Below are 14,457 nucleotides of genomic sequence, written 5' to 3'. Positions count from 1 at the left end.
CACAGCTGGAGGGGCACCAGCCTTTGAGACACCCATGAAGGAGATGGCCACACAAAACCTGGGGATAATTCTGGGATTTGTTTATTCATTTACCCAAGCACTGAGCCTTGTTAATTCACCAAGGAGCCTCATCCAACATGTCATTTCAGGCAGAAGCTATTCTAAGGTTTTTTAAATGCTTCTTTTACCTCCCCCCTCCCGCTTGCTGATTCAGTCCTGTCCTCCAAAAATGATGTTTGCCTGACCTCACCAACATGCCAAGGTTTTATTACGCATTTCCAAATTCATCGCACTCGACCTGTGAGGTCACATTCCCCCTCGTGCCTCCCCAGGATGAGCCACCAGAGTGGCTCCAGCCCCAAAAAAGAGGGACAAGGGCAGACATGGGTTACCCAGACACCTTGCTTGCTCCTACTCAGGATCCCTCTTTGTATTTAACTCCTTGTGGCTCTGGGAGAGCACCAGTGTGATGGGAGGTTCCAACCCTGAAGGAAAATATAAGAAAAAGATCCTTCCCTAAAAGCCACTGCTGGTGACACATCCCTGCAGGGTTAGGAGCAGTACCTGTGCCTGTGCACTCCAAGTGACCCCCCTGTTCCCAGGTCAGCTACAAAGGTGCCTCAGTGACGTTAATTGTATTTGGATCACTGAACTCCTCCCTCCATGAATTTTTATGATGGATGTACCCACCTAAAACCATGGTGAAAAAATTTTCCACTGAGGAAATCCCATGAACAGCTGGGGCACAGCCTGCTCAGGTTTGGTTTTACCCAACAAACCCTGGGTCCTGACAGCAGCTGAGCCAGTCCCAGCTTCTGACCACATCCGATGCAGTGACAACCACAAGATGTGAGCAAAGGGGGGAAGCCGGGCTGTCAGGACTTGGGCAGCCTGGAAAACTAAGGATTATTACTAAGTACTAAGGATTGCCAAGGCGGGTTGGTTGGGAATCTCACTATTCCAGACCAGAAAGCCTTGCAGAGGCAGGAGAGCATCAGACTAACCACCGCCTTGTGCCTTCCTGGGGCATCCCTTGTGCCCCCTCCGTCACGCTTTTCAGCAGGATGAGGGATAAAGACCAGGACCAGGCTGGATAAGCAGTTGCTTTTCCCACCCCAGCATCTGAGAGCTGTAAGTGGAAGGTGATTCCCCACTAAGAGCTCCCCTTCATGAAATAACCTGCATCATTACGGGGCCCTGCACCCCAAGGCACAGCCCATACCACACCCTCCCCGTGCCCCTGAACAAGGCATCCTGAGCAGCCTTCCTCCCATCAGCAGCAAAGGCCAGATCTGAGTGTTTTTACAGTTAATAAAAAAAAGTCCTGGCAGGAAAAATAAGCCTGCCCGTTCCAGGCTCTTTTTATACATCAGACGGCAGCAAAAATAGATGGGAGAGGGAGTGAACCCACTTCTCCCCCTCCCTCCATCCCCCCAAGTGGGTCAGCTATAAAAGTAAAACCAAATCTTAATCCAAGGCCATGAACATATTGCAGTTTCTCTGCAAAGCAGATGACGGTTCTTAATGCAAAAATATATAAGACCGAGCCCCAAACTGCAGCGAGCCCATTTGGAATTTCCTTTATTAAACCCTCTATCACGCAAAACACTTCTCTCCCAAGGCGGCGAGCGCTGCAATAAAGCTGCCAAGGTGATATTTTATGGTTTCAAGAGATTTCCAGCACACATAATCCTTTGCTGGGGGAATCTCCCAAAGCAAAATGGATCCCAAAGTAGTGGGGAGTGAGGAGGGACATGGATTTGGGGATCCAGGGAGAGAGGACGCTGCCCTCCTCCTCCCCTCTGCAACAGGGAGCAGAGGGAGGAGGGCAGAGCAGCCAAAGAAAATCTTGAAGCGAATGCCCATTTTTCCACAAAACCACAGAGTATTTTCCGCGTTAAACACCCTGAAACCTCACCTATGCCTTTGCGGCGTAAACGGGGATTTAAAGTTCCTCGCACATGTGGCGCTTGGCAGAACTCGGTAATTAAAAACCCGCAAGTGCCCTGAGCATATTGTAGGATGGGAGCCAAATTGGTCAGCCCTTGATGAATGATTTACAAGGCTGCGAAGTGACATTATATTTCTTTTTTTTATTCCCCTCCCCATCACCGCCGCTAAGGTAAACACCGAGGCACCTTTAGCCCCATGAAGCGATGGGAGCACAGCCACAGCTGCAGCAGTGCTATAAAACCTTTGGGGTATGCCAGAAAGGAAAAAGGGAAAAAAGATAGTAGGAACGAACTTCCCAAACCTTAAGGGTGAGCACAGAAACCCAAGGGCTTTCCAGCACCCATTTCCAGGACTTTTTTAGCCACACAGCTCCTCCCACATGGTTTATTTTCACCATTTTGGCTCAGAAACTCTTATTAGGGACTTTTGGTTGCAGTTTGCCTTCCAAGCCTCTTTCCTCAAGTGAATATCTAAAACCCACTAGGTCCCTGTACAGCAGGTACAGACAAGGTGGAGATGCCGTGGATGCCAGCAGGAGACAGGCATGGAACTGCTGTGCCACAACATCCAAGCTGGTGCTGAACTGAAAGCACGTCCAGCCACATGAAGGGTCCCCATTTGCATGAGATGCCCCAAATTTCCTTCCACCAAAATACATGGAAACCACTGCCAGAAATGAGCCAGGACAGCTCTGGCACTGATGGCATGCCAGCTCGTTTGCCTTTTATTAGATGGGAAATCTTTTCCATGTTAGAAATAAATATATATGCATTCCCAGGACATGCATGCATAGCTATATACACAAACATACATATGGGGTTTTCTTTTCTTCTGCCACATACGTTGGTATTTTTCCTCTTTTTTGGTGGAAGCCAGCGGAATGATGACAATCTGTATCACCACATTTCGCTTCCAAACCAAAGCCCTCAGTTAACACACCGGCTCGGTACGCCAGCAGATGCCGTGTAAGCCTTTAAATCGCACACTAATTGCACTAATTGAGCTAACAGTCTCTGTTTCGTCTCCCTACCCTGAGTCAACCAGCGTCTTCTGGTACTGCTGTAGAGATCCAAGCTGTTGACTGTAGTGTTATTTTGTCAGCCATTAAACGATTCATCAGAGTCATTAATTGATTTATTACCGCTGCCTGCGAGTATAGCTTTGCAAATAAAGAAGGATGGAGGTCAGGAGGCAATGGAAATCGGACAAAACAGCACAGCCAGGAGCTGGGCACTTGAATTCATCGATAGGAGCCTGCTCACGAAGGACCACTGGCATCAGGTTATGGGGGAAAAATGGGGAAAAAAGGAAAAGATGTGCTGTTTGGCTGTGCAGCAAAGCTGGGCAGATTCTTCAGCTACAGTATATGCAGGATGCCAAAGGGCTATTAAAACCATCTTGTTTTCTTAACCTAATCCTTAAGGAGAAACCAGGTTATCCTGCTGTATTAATTGTGTTGAAGAGCAGCAGGGAAGAGGCACTGGCTGCACAGAGCAGCTCCCTAGCCCTTCGTGCATCCCTGCCAGCATTTTGGTGTCACCCAAATTTGCTTTCCCAGGCCAGCTGAGCCAGGAACATAACTCACCTCTGCTGCCCCACAGCCCTGGGAGGATCTGTGGGCTGGTGCTTTTATTTATTTACTTTCTTTAATGCAGGGTTTAGGTCTTTGCTGGGCGTGAGGGTTTGCTGCGAGCAGGGTGCGGCGAGCCGTTTCCTGCCCCCCGCCCTGCGGCATGCTCGGCCCAAGAGGAGCTGGGAGGCACTGCCGAGGCCCCGAGAGGGTTGTGGGGGCTGAATTTAGAAACCAGAGCAGGTGGGTTGAAATCGCTGTCACCGCCAGAACGTTGCTGCTCCCAGCCCCAGGGTACCCACGTAATAAAAGGCAGCACCCAACAAGAGAGGGCTTGGGAAGCTGAGGAGCTTTCCAGATATGCTGTCCAAACAGCAGCCCTTGGGATGCTGCAAGGGACTCCTCCTCATCATCCCCATTGCCGGACCTTGAAAAGCACCATGAAGGTGGGCTAAAGCACCCTTCCTGCACTGCACCCAAACCTGCCACGCTTCACCAACAGGAGCAATGGTTTCTATTAATCATCTGTGAAAACCAGGTTCTCACTGACAGTGGTTACTCTGCCATTAAACACAAGCCGGTGTCCCCATCACACACTCCAGGGGACCAACTCCAGTTCACATGGGCAGCTGTGCAGCTCACCCCAGCATCCCACGGTTGGCTTTCACCAAACACTTATTTTTAATAAAAATAACCTCCCAACAGTGGTACAAGGAGCTGGCAGGTAGCAGTGAGGATCCTCCTTTTGTGGGAAGCACCACTAGCATTGGCTGCTCAGCCAGCCCCAGTCTCCATTATCCCGGTAGCAAGATGGGGAGAGCAAAAATATCTTCACAGCACAGGCCTAAAACTGAGCTAAGGATGGCTGGAGCTTTTTGGCCTCCAGCTGTTTTCCCTAGCTCTCCTCTCCAAAAGAGTGGACTGGAGGATTTTGGCTGCATCTCACCATGCAGCCACTGCGGGAGCCGCACAAGACTTGAGGGCAGCTGCCTCTGGTAGGAGTACATGGGGATGCTCAGGACATGCTGGTGATCTGGTACCTATCTGTCTCCTTTGATTTTATTTTTTTGCCTAGAGCACAGGCTTTGGAGCCTAAAGAAGAAATCAGCGTGCAGGTCAGGACTTAAGCAGGCTGCGTAAACAGGTAATACGGAATTTAATTGGACTCCAGTTAAGCCTTTTCATCTCATTAAAGCTGCCTTCATCTTATATAGCCAGGTTTTAAATTTAATAATAGAACCCTCCCACACCTCACAGTAACCCGATTAACGCCGGGGAGGACGACACGCTGACCGCTTCCTCGGGACCAAGCCCTCAGATCCTCTCCCACATCAGTCCCCTCTGTGGGTTGGTGCCAGCATCTGTGTTGCATCAACATGCATCAAATAAATATAACAACAGCCCACTGCAGATTCTGTGAGTGTGATCACCAGCCCACATGCCGGCAGCAGGCACCTACTGGGCACCTACTTCAAAACCACAGTGCCCGCAGAGCCTCTCGGGTGGCCTCAGGGTGTTTTTGGGGCACGCTGTGCTCCCCACATGGGATACACTGAAGTCCATCCTGCTTCTTCCAGTGGAAGCCACTTGGCTGGATGCTCCAGGCGACAAAACAAACCAGTTTTGGTTTATTTTAGGGTAAGAGAAGGTAAAAGGAGACTGGGATGAAGCTTTGTGTATTGGCGAGATATAAAAAAACCCAGATTAAATGGGCTCGTAACAGTATCACCACACCACTCAAACGCCATCACTGTGCTCCTGTGGGACAACATGCTGTGCATACAAGTTCAGCTTAATTATACTTCTACGACAGCACAAGCTTTTTGTGCTTATTTTAAATACATCACCTGCGAGCTGCCCGGCACACAAAGCTCCAGCGTATACCCTGGCCAGGAACAGCCACGCTCGGTCACTTTTCCCCCTTCTTTATGCAGAAAGAAACAACCCCCAGCCCTGCATTCTCGTTGAGCTTTAAAAAAAAAACCATAAAAAAAGGCACAACAGTTGAATACTGTTTCAAGCTAATACAGAGTTTTTTGCTGGTTTTTTTTTCTCCTCCCCCCCTTGTAAAGGATAATCTGAGACAGCAGCTCCGGCCATGAAACAATAGGATTTTAATCTCTTAAGTCGGCGTCCCCCTTATCCCCGGGAAGGAAACCCCTTCAGTCATTTACAAGTTTGTAAATAAGGCTCTTGGTAGCATCTCGCGGACATCTGCTCCGCCAGCCCGCCAGCGTTCCTGCTAACATTTACAAACATCCTTCCACAAACACCCAGCGCGCTCTGCTGAGCTGGCTTTCTCTAAATATATCCCAAGGAAATAACTTGGCAGGGCTGCAAAAATTTCACAGCGACTGAATTAAAGGGGGGGCGGAGAGTGGGGGGATAAGGACGGGAGGTGTAAAACAGGCTAAATGCAATTAGGCTCCCTTTTGCACGCACGTGTGTATGAAAGGTTTACAAAGGGAAACTTGTGGGAAGTTAAGCTGGGCTTGCTGGAAGTGCTTCCCCCGACTTAGGAAGGGCTTTGCAGAGGAGAGCACTCCAGTGCTTCCCGCAGTGTGTTGGGTGGATGGATGCACCCATCCCTGGTATTTAGAGATGTTTTGCTGTGGGCAGCCTGGAGTCCTCCCTGTCCCCAACTTGGAGCAAAGGTGAAACCGAGGGTCCCGGCTTTCCCACTGCCAGCACAAGACCCACGTCCAGCCTACACCTTAAAACCAATATGTGAACCCTTCCCCACTACCAAACAGCTTAAATGGATCCTGTGCAATTAGCAGTCTGGAAAATGCTGTAAATACACAGGTATTAATTACTATCAATTCCCCTCTAATAATTCCAGCAACAGACAGGCCAGGCTCTTTTCCAGCAATCAATACCATCCATTTCAGGGTCTACCTGCCAAAAAAGTTATATAAAATAATTATATAAAATTTTCATTAGATAATGCAATTGCTTAGGACTATTAATCTATTGCTCATCTATCAGTGCAGGATGCTCGGCTCTGCTGAGGGCCACCCGGGCACTGCTGTGGTGCAGCCCCTTGCACTGACAACCTGGATTTCCTCCTGCACCGGACACTTGGTGGTTCCACCTGCTTCTGATGTACCTACACAAACTTTATACAAAGCTTACGGATTAACTGCAGATTTTTTAAAAAGTATTATTATTTTTAAAACCCATATGGAAACGGCCCCAGCACACAAAGCTGCCAGGAGAAGTTTGCTGGAGTTTTCCACAAAGCTGTGATGGTTAAATTACACGGGACTTTACTCCCAGTGATGTCCCTTGCTCCACGCTGCTGCTGTTGAGCTGTGACTATGTGGAGTTGCATGACTCTGTTACCAGCCTTTGAAAAGATCAGATTAAGGAAAAATACTGCTTCTCTCTCAAAAAAGTAGTAATAATTTGGTGATGAGGTGCAAAGGGAGGCTGCTGGCATTGGCAGCCGGACTTCTGCTTCCCAGTGCCTGCACAAATCACCACTCCTCTGCCTTCTGCCTTCTTCCATATTGAAACTGCCAAGCAAATTTTGGAAGGGGTTGTAAGAAAAGCTAGATTTAAATTGGCAATCTAAGTTAAAAAGGAAAAATAATAATAATAATAACCTGTGACTTTAGAAAAACACCACACCACGTGCATTTGAAGAAAACTAGTTCTAACTTGTCCAAAGGATTAACTGACAACTAATGAGGATATTACCAATCCCATTGGCTAAACACCTCAGAGGTATACAATGTCCAGCAGAGATTTCCCTATTAAAGATGGGCACAGATTACAAATATATTTTTAAATTTTTGCCACCTTGTGTTTCAGCCAGTTGATCTCATTGGTTGCTCTTTGCAATCAAAAGTAATACAAAATAAGCTGCCAGTTTGCATGGAGAGTCAGTGATGTCTGATACCTAACCCTCATCCGGATCCAGGGAAGGGGATGAGACTCCCTTTCCCGGCACCTGCCTTTGCAGTGCAGCAGGAAAAACTGAGACATCCCTGGAAAAACATCCATTTCCATTGTTTGGGCAGTGGGATGCTGTGAGATGAAGCACTGACACTCCAGCACAGCTTCCAGCACTTCCCACCCCCAACCCAGGCAGAGAAGACCAGGCCCCAGATTTACCCCACGGGAAAACATCACGGTTTTCTCCATCCTCTCCCGCCGCGGGGGAAAGAGAGGAGAGAATTAATGCAAATACTCCCATTCTTGTCATGCACTTGAATGCCAAAATATCCCATTTGCTTAAGCCTATTTTACTGCGAGCAGCTGCCCTGGTATTATTCCCCGACACCAAAGGCAAAGGGCAAAAGAAGTTGGTCCGGAGCAGGTGAACACCATCTGCCCGTCCCTGACAAGATGCTGATGGCCACCATCTTCGTGTAATAACACAAAGCCCATCTGAACGCCTGCGAAAGGTTACGGCGGTGCTTTTTAAGCGCTTTTTAAGCGCCGCCGTAACCTTTTGCAGGCGTTCAAACGGGTTTTGTGTACCTACGGAGGCGGCCAAGCATCCATCCCCGCTCGCAGCGGCCCCTGATGGATTTGCCTGCTGATCTGTGAAGAGTGAAGTTTTTTCCACAACGAGATTTAAAAAAAAAAAAAAAAAAAATCCCCTTCTCTAACAAAGCTGCAGGTTAACAAAAAAGAAATCATCATTTCTAACAAAAGTGGCTCTGTTGATATTTGATGATGCTTTGTAGCACCTTCTCTGCACAGCATCTTACATGAAAATATGCTGTTGGAGGGTTGGAAATGCTTTAAATCGAGGAGGAGATGGCAGGTGACTTAACTAAGGGCTGTGAGTTGCTGCACGGGTACAAAGTCCAGCACGCCCTATAAACCCTGGAGAGGTGGATGGGGAGGAAGGTGGTGGACTTTGCACAGGAGCAGCCGGCACTGCTGTGGTCGGACACAGGGCAGCCTGTCAGAGCCCTAAATTAACTGGGATGAATGGACTTACTGTGAATTTGAGGGCTGTTGTATTTGGCAGCAATGACAGCGATGGGCTGTTGTTCTCCCCATCACCCCAACAGCATCCTTCCTATAGGACTCATCCTAAAGGACCCATGCTCCTGGGAGCATTGCCATGACTAACCCACCACGTTTCTGCACCCTTGACACATCCCAAGAAGCCAGCATGGACTTAACGTCCTCCATGAGGCTGTAGCTGTGCTCCAAGGGCCAACCCAGTCCTCAATGAGCCATTGTTGGGACAGCAACACCATGGCACCATGAGGAAAGCTGCTGGCAAACCCCAATCCCAAGAAGGCTGGGTTTTGTGACTGAGTGATGATGTAGAACAGCCATCATGCCTCAGCATGACTCCTACCATTTCCAGGGCGATGTTTCAAAAATGGTCAAACTATTCTGCCCTCCATGCAGCTCTTTCCACAGACATCCTGCCCAGGAAAGGAGCCACAAAGCATCCTGCATCCTGGCATCCATGCAGTGTTCTGCTGTGGAGTTGTAGAGCATCCTGCACCCCTGCATCAGTAGTGCCAACTCTCCCCAAGCACTGGATGGCCACCGACGAGGTCACAACACATGCAGCCTCTCAAGTGCTGTATCCCAGGCTCACCCATCCCTGGTGAGTGGGGTTGTCCAAGCAGCGTGGGCTGAGCACCACTGATACTCTTTCCAGGCAAGCTGAAAGCTTGAGCAAACAGCTTGGGCTTGAAATGCATCAAGCTCAAGGGAAGGTGCAACATGTGGGTGTGAGGCAGTGGCAGGAGGAAAATCCCAGCTCTCCTCATGACCTGCCAGCACAGGATCCCAGCCCAGGCTGTGGCCACTGCTTTACCCCAGCAGCACCAAGACCGAGCTGTGACTCCAGGGGCACAGACAAAACCAAAGCAGTGCTAATCATCCCCAGAAATCATCCGTGTGCATCTGCCAAGGATCAGAGATGAGGATTTTTGGGGAGGGGGGATTGCAGCAACTTTCCCCTCCTCTCCACTCATCTAATCCTCCAGGCTAATCCCTTCCAGCCATATGGAGCCCTCACATCCCAAATCTGCTCCCAGGCTGCCCCCTCCCACCCTATATGCCCCTGGGAGCAATGCTTTGGACCTCAAAAGTGGTGTATGGGTGGGGAAAGGGTGCAATGCCCCTGCTCCAGACGCCGGAGAGATCCTACGACCACTGCACACACAGAGTTTCTAATGAAAATTCACATTAAAATACCCTAAACCCATGCAAGCACAGCCCCATGTCTGGTGTTCCCCCACTCTTTTTAAAAGTACAGTTTATTGCAGTTATTTGTGGGTGCTGCCCCCCAAAAAGACTGTTTTCCAGGTCTGATAATTTCTTGAGGCATTTGCGAATTAATAGAGCAGCTAGAGCAAAGGACAGGAGGAGTAAATCTGACGTAAGCCAGAGTGTAATTCAGTGTTGTTCCCAAGAACTGGTGGCTTTCTCCACAGTCAAAAAAGCCAGGGGCTAAGCTAACTTGGAGGGGGAGCAGATCTTCCCTGGTAGGATGGGATTTCTTGGGAGGGGGAGGGTGAATGGGAAGAGTTTAATTTCCAGGGCATTTTAACCATTTTAGGGTGTTCTGGAGGAGAAGAGGTGAACATCCATGGGATGAGAGGGAATTCACCATACCACCTTGCCTCACGCCCTGCTTTCTCTTGTCTGCCCTTACCCAGGGCTCGGAAACACTGCTCCAAAGTGGCCCCATATTTTATTTACCTAATGTCAGCTCTCTGCATTGCTTTGCCATTGCTGGCAGCAGCAGTTCAGGCACAGCTGAGCTGCAGGACTTCCCTGTGGAAAAGTCCCTCTGGGGTTGCACAACTGACAAGCTGCACATTGGGCTAGGGGAGAATTCCTGGTAAAAATACAGGTTTTAAAATAGTCACTGTTTTTTGCACAGAGCAGTTTGGGTAGATGCAACTCCAAGCCTCATTACTCTTAAAGCTTACAAAACATTAATTATTTCTCTTCTAAGAGCACCTCTCCCTGTCAAAACACGGTGGTTAATACAAACCCCCCATTTATGAACTGGATGCTTTTTGAAGCTGGCTCTGGAGAAACCCTATAAAACCAGCGTGCAAACCCCTACCCCCTGACCCAGCAATAAACTGGTACATGAGGCAGGAAAACTTAAAGTCTGGAGAGCAAGGAAAAAAAATAAAAAGAGCTCCAGGCTTTCAGACAGTAGAGAGGGGGAGGGAGCACAGTGAGAGCGCTGAGCATCACTGCAAGGTCTTGTTTAGACTGGCAGCATTGGGAAAAACCCGGTTACAGAGCCAATAAGTGGAGTTCAAGGGATGGACCAGGCCAATGAGTGGAGGGAGCACAGGCATGGTGGTCATGGCCATGGACTGCTGATGGAAACTTTCTGATGGGCTTTTTCTCTTTGTTTTTTCACACTCGTGACTGAACAGCTCCTTCACTCCCCAAGTCAGAACTGCTCTTGCAACACCCGGATGCAAAGCCAAGGCACATGCCAGTGGGTCGACACCGGTAGCATGGCCCCCACAGCACCCTCCTCTCCATGGGCACCAGGTTGTGGCCCCATCTCTGATGTGGACCCTCCCTGGTCCCCAAAGCTGAGAATTCCACCCCACAACCTCCTGGCTCTGAAGGCCCCAGGAACAGAAAACCTCCAAACCCCACAGGGAGCGGCAGGCAGATCCTGAGCTCCTCAAAAGGCAGAGAATGGCCCATGGCACTCCAGTTAGGTTTTTTATGTCTTGGTACAGGCTAGAGAGAAGACCCCCCGACTGCCCACCCCTCCTCAGGCACCCTGCAGGCTCCCGAGTACTGGTGAAGCTCTGATGGTCTTAGGGGTTTCCCCTTCCCCTTGTCCTGGGACAGGGTACTCATCGCAGCAGCCCCCAGCACCCATCAGAATTTTGGTGGGCAATGGCCTCTCCCGGGAAAACTCTTTCCAGCTGCAGCATGCAAATGACACGAGGGACTAGGGGCCTTGTGCAGGCAGCACCCTGCTAAGCTGCACAAAGCTGGGAGCAGGGGGGTTCAAAGGCTCCTGGTGCAGGGAAGGGGCCCCTCCATCTTCCCCCCTCCACGGGCACCGGCTTTTGTATCGCCTTGGCCGGATTCGCTAACTCCCCTCCCGGAGCTGGCTGGGGCCTCCTCCGCCTGCAATCCCTGCGGATTTTACCTCCGGGCAAGAGCAAGGGGGGGAAGAAAGGGGGGGCAGCCCAGTGCCTTAAAAGAGCCTGGTAAAAACAACAGACTGCAGTTGGGGGATAGAGACACGATGGCTTTAAAAAAGCACACCGCCGAGGAGAGTTTGATGGCTCTGCCAAAAGGAAAGAAGTGTCTTCCCACTTGCAAACAAGAGTTAATTATAGAAAAAAAGGCCCAGGAAAGTGTTAAAACCATCTGTGCCATGAGGAAGAGGCTGGGGCTGGGCGGGCGAAGGCAGCAGCGCTGACAGCTGCTGTGTACAGGCAGCCTGGACCGCTCCCCCTGCGCTCCCCCGGCACCGCACCGTGCCCTGCTATCCTCCTGCCCTGCCATCCTTGCTGTGACATCCTCCCACCCTGCCATCCTTGTCATGCCATCCTCCTGCCCTGCTGTTCTTGCCTGTGCCATCCTTGTCGTATCACCCTCCCACTCTGCCATCCTTGATGTGCCACCCTTGCCCTGCCATCCTCCTGCCCTGCCACCCTTGTCATCCCTGCCACACCAGCCTTGCTGTGCCATCCTCCTGAGCCAACGGTGTTAGCAAGCACAGGTCCTATCTGCCCTAGGACGTACTGTGGGTCCCCAGCGGGATCCCCCCAGCAGCCTCCATCCTGCAGGGATGCACAGGGCAGGAGATCCGGGTTCATCAGAGAAAGCCACCACCAAAACCCCCAGGCTCTTTTAAGCCCCCAAAGTGGCCTGGGTGGCACAGAAGGGACATTCCCAGGATGCACAGGTTTGCCAGGAGACCCAACCTAAAAATACACCCCACTGAAGCATCACACCAGTACATTCCAAGAGAAAGACTTCTAGGCACCTGTTTTTACCCCAAACCCTAGTGAAACAAGGCCCCAAGCAATGATGCCAAGTGCCCTGCATTGCCTCCACCATCTCCTCATCAGGGATGAGGACAGACGTGCCTCTTGCTGTGGGAAGGAGAGGATCCACGGGAGGCCAGAGACCCGCCCGCAGGGCTGCACACACCGCCTGACCCCGCAGCCGGATCCCAACCGCTTCACAAATATTTACCTAGCTGGTTTTTAAACAAACCCCAAATGCCAGAGAGTTTAAAGTCCATGCCCTAAACAGCTCCTGTCTTGCTCTTGCCTGCCCTCAGGTCTCCAGCCGCCTGCCCAGGGAGCCTCCAGCCGCCTGCACCCTGCCCCGACCCTCAGGTTTAAGGAAACTGCAGGCAGCAGCAGACAGGCTCCTGCCTGGTCCAGCAGCCAGGCCAGAGGCAACACTTCTGCCTCTGATTTTATTAGGGACGTTCAGGCTGGACGATGCCTGAACACGCAACTGGTGCATTTCAAAGAAGCCCTCATGCTGATGAGCTTGCATATAGATTCCTCACAGAAAATAATTAGCCATAATTAAGGGCTTCTGGTTTATGGCTCCAACAATTGTTTAAACAGCAGAGCCCTGTTCAAATTAAGTTCAGGACTCACCAATAAATATTTCTTTACCATGCTATGGTTTAGTTTCAAACTCCTGCTTGGAGCAGCCAGCCTGGGCTGCTTAGATTGGGGCCAGAGCTGCTTCTCCTATGAGCAGGCAAAGGAGCTGCATGGTTGGACTCAGCACCAAAATCACTCTCTTTCGAAGCAAAAAAATACTGTGGGTAAGAGAAGAGAAGAAGGAATGATAGGAAACTGATGGGAGCTGGAGAACACGAAAGTGGATGAAGAGCAAGCAGGTGCCGCCAGTGGGCAGATGGCTCTGAGACATGACATGGCACCAATGCTCATGGCATGGCTGGATCAGCTGGCATTTCATCTCACCAAGTCTGAGTTTAAGGCAGTTTGAGGTTCTTCCATGTAGCATCTACCCACTGGGCCGGCCTCGGCCCCACCTGCAGCGCTCCCTCCCTATGGACAACATATGGCACGTCTCACCTCATTAGAGACATAACTAGCAGAAATAATAAGCAAGTCTTAACATAAAATCTAAACTACTGTGCTAGAACAAGCTCTTCAGCACTGAGGTTTTCTAGTGTCTCACACCAAACCCTGTTCCAACATCCAGCTGTGGTCCTGCAGGTTGCTCATCCTCCACAAAACCAGCCTGGGCAGTTATCAACTGGGCAAAGCAGAGTTAAATATGGAGATCAATATTCACATCAAGGCAGCTTCTGAGAGGTTTCAGTTGGTTAAGTAGCCTTGAGATTTTGGCTGGGGAAGGCAGTGCTGCTGACGTGGCCGTAGGTGACTCGGGGGTCATCTATACAATTGTGATCTCCGGAGGAAGTTGCTGACGAGAGGGAATCATAGAATCATTTATGCTGGAAAAGACCTTTAAGAACATCGAGTCCAACCACTCCCCCAGCACTGTCAAGCCCACCGCTAAACCATGTCTCTAAGGGTCACTTCTACATGACTTTTAAATCCCTCCAGGGATGGTGAATCCATTGCTGCCTGGGGAAGCCTGTTCCAATGCTTGACAACCCTTTCAGTAGAGAAATTTTTCCTAATATCAAATCTAAACCTTCCCTGATGCAACCTGAGGCCATTTCCTCTCATCCTGCTTGTTCCAGCAGCCCCAGGCTGCAGGAGCCACTCATGGGTGGAAACCTGAAAGCAGCTCCACAACACATATGCTGAAAGTTTACTTTTTTTCCACTTTTTAATTAATACCAGCCCTCTGTTAGCACTGGCAAAGAGGTGTGCCACTGTCTACCAAAAGGCACCATGCTGTGATGCAGTTCCACCACACTGGGATGCAGTCTCACCACACTGGGATTCAGTCCCACCACACTGGACCAGGTAAAGGACAAGAAAAGA

At 50.1% G+C, this 14,457-nt stretch overlaps 1 protein-coding gene across 3 annotated transcripts in view; it reads right to left on the bottom strand.

The window, feature by feature from the left end:
• Nucleotides 1-14,457, bottom strand: part of SSBP3 (single stranded DNA binding protein 3) — a 55,580-nt gene that overhangs the window by 18,748 nt on the left and 22,375 nt on the right. The gene's annotated exons all lie outside the window — the stretch shown is intronic.

Source organism: Pseudopipra pipra, chromosome 9, assembly GCF_036250125.1.
Source record: "Pseudopipra pipra isolate bDixPip1 chromosome 9, bDixPip1.hap1, whole genome shotgun sequence".
Taxonomy (NCBI): Eukaryota; Metazoa; Chordata; class Aves; order Passeriformes; family Pipridae; genus Pseudopipra; species Pseudopipra pipra.
This window is presented reverse-complemented; position numbering and strand designations above follow the sequence as displayed.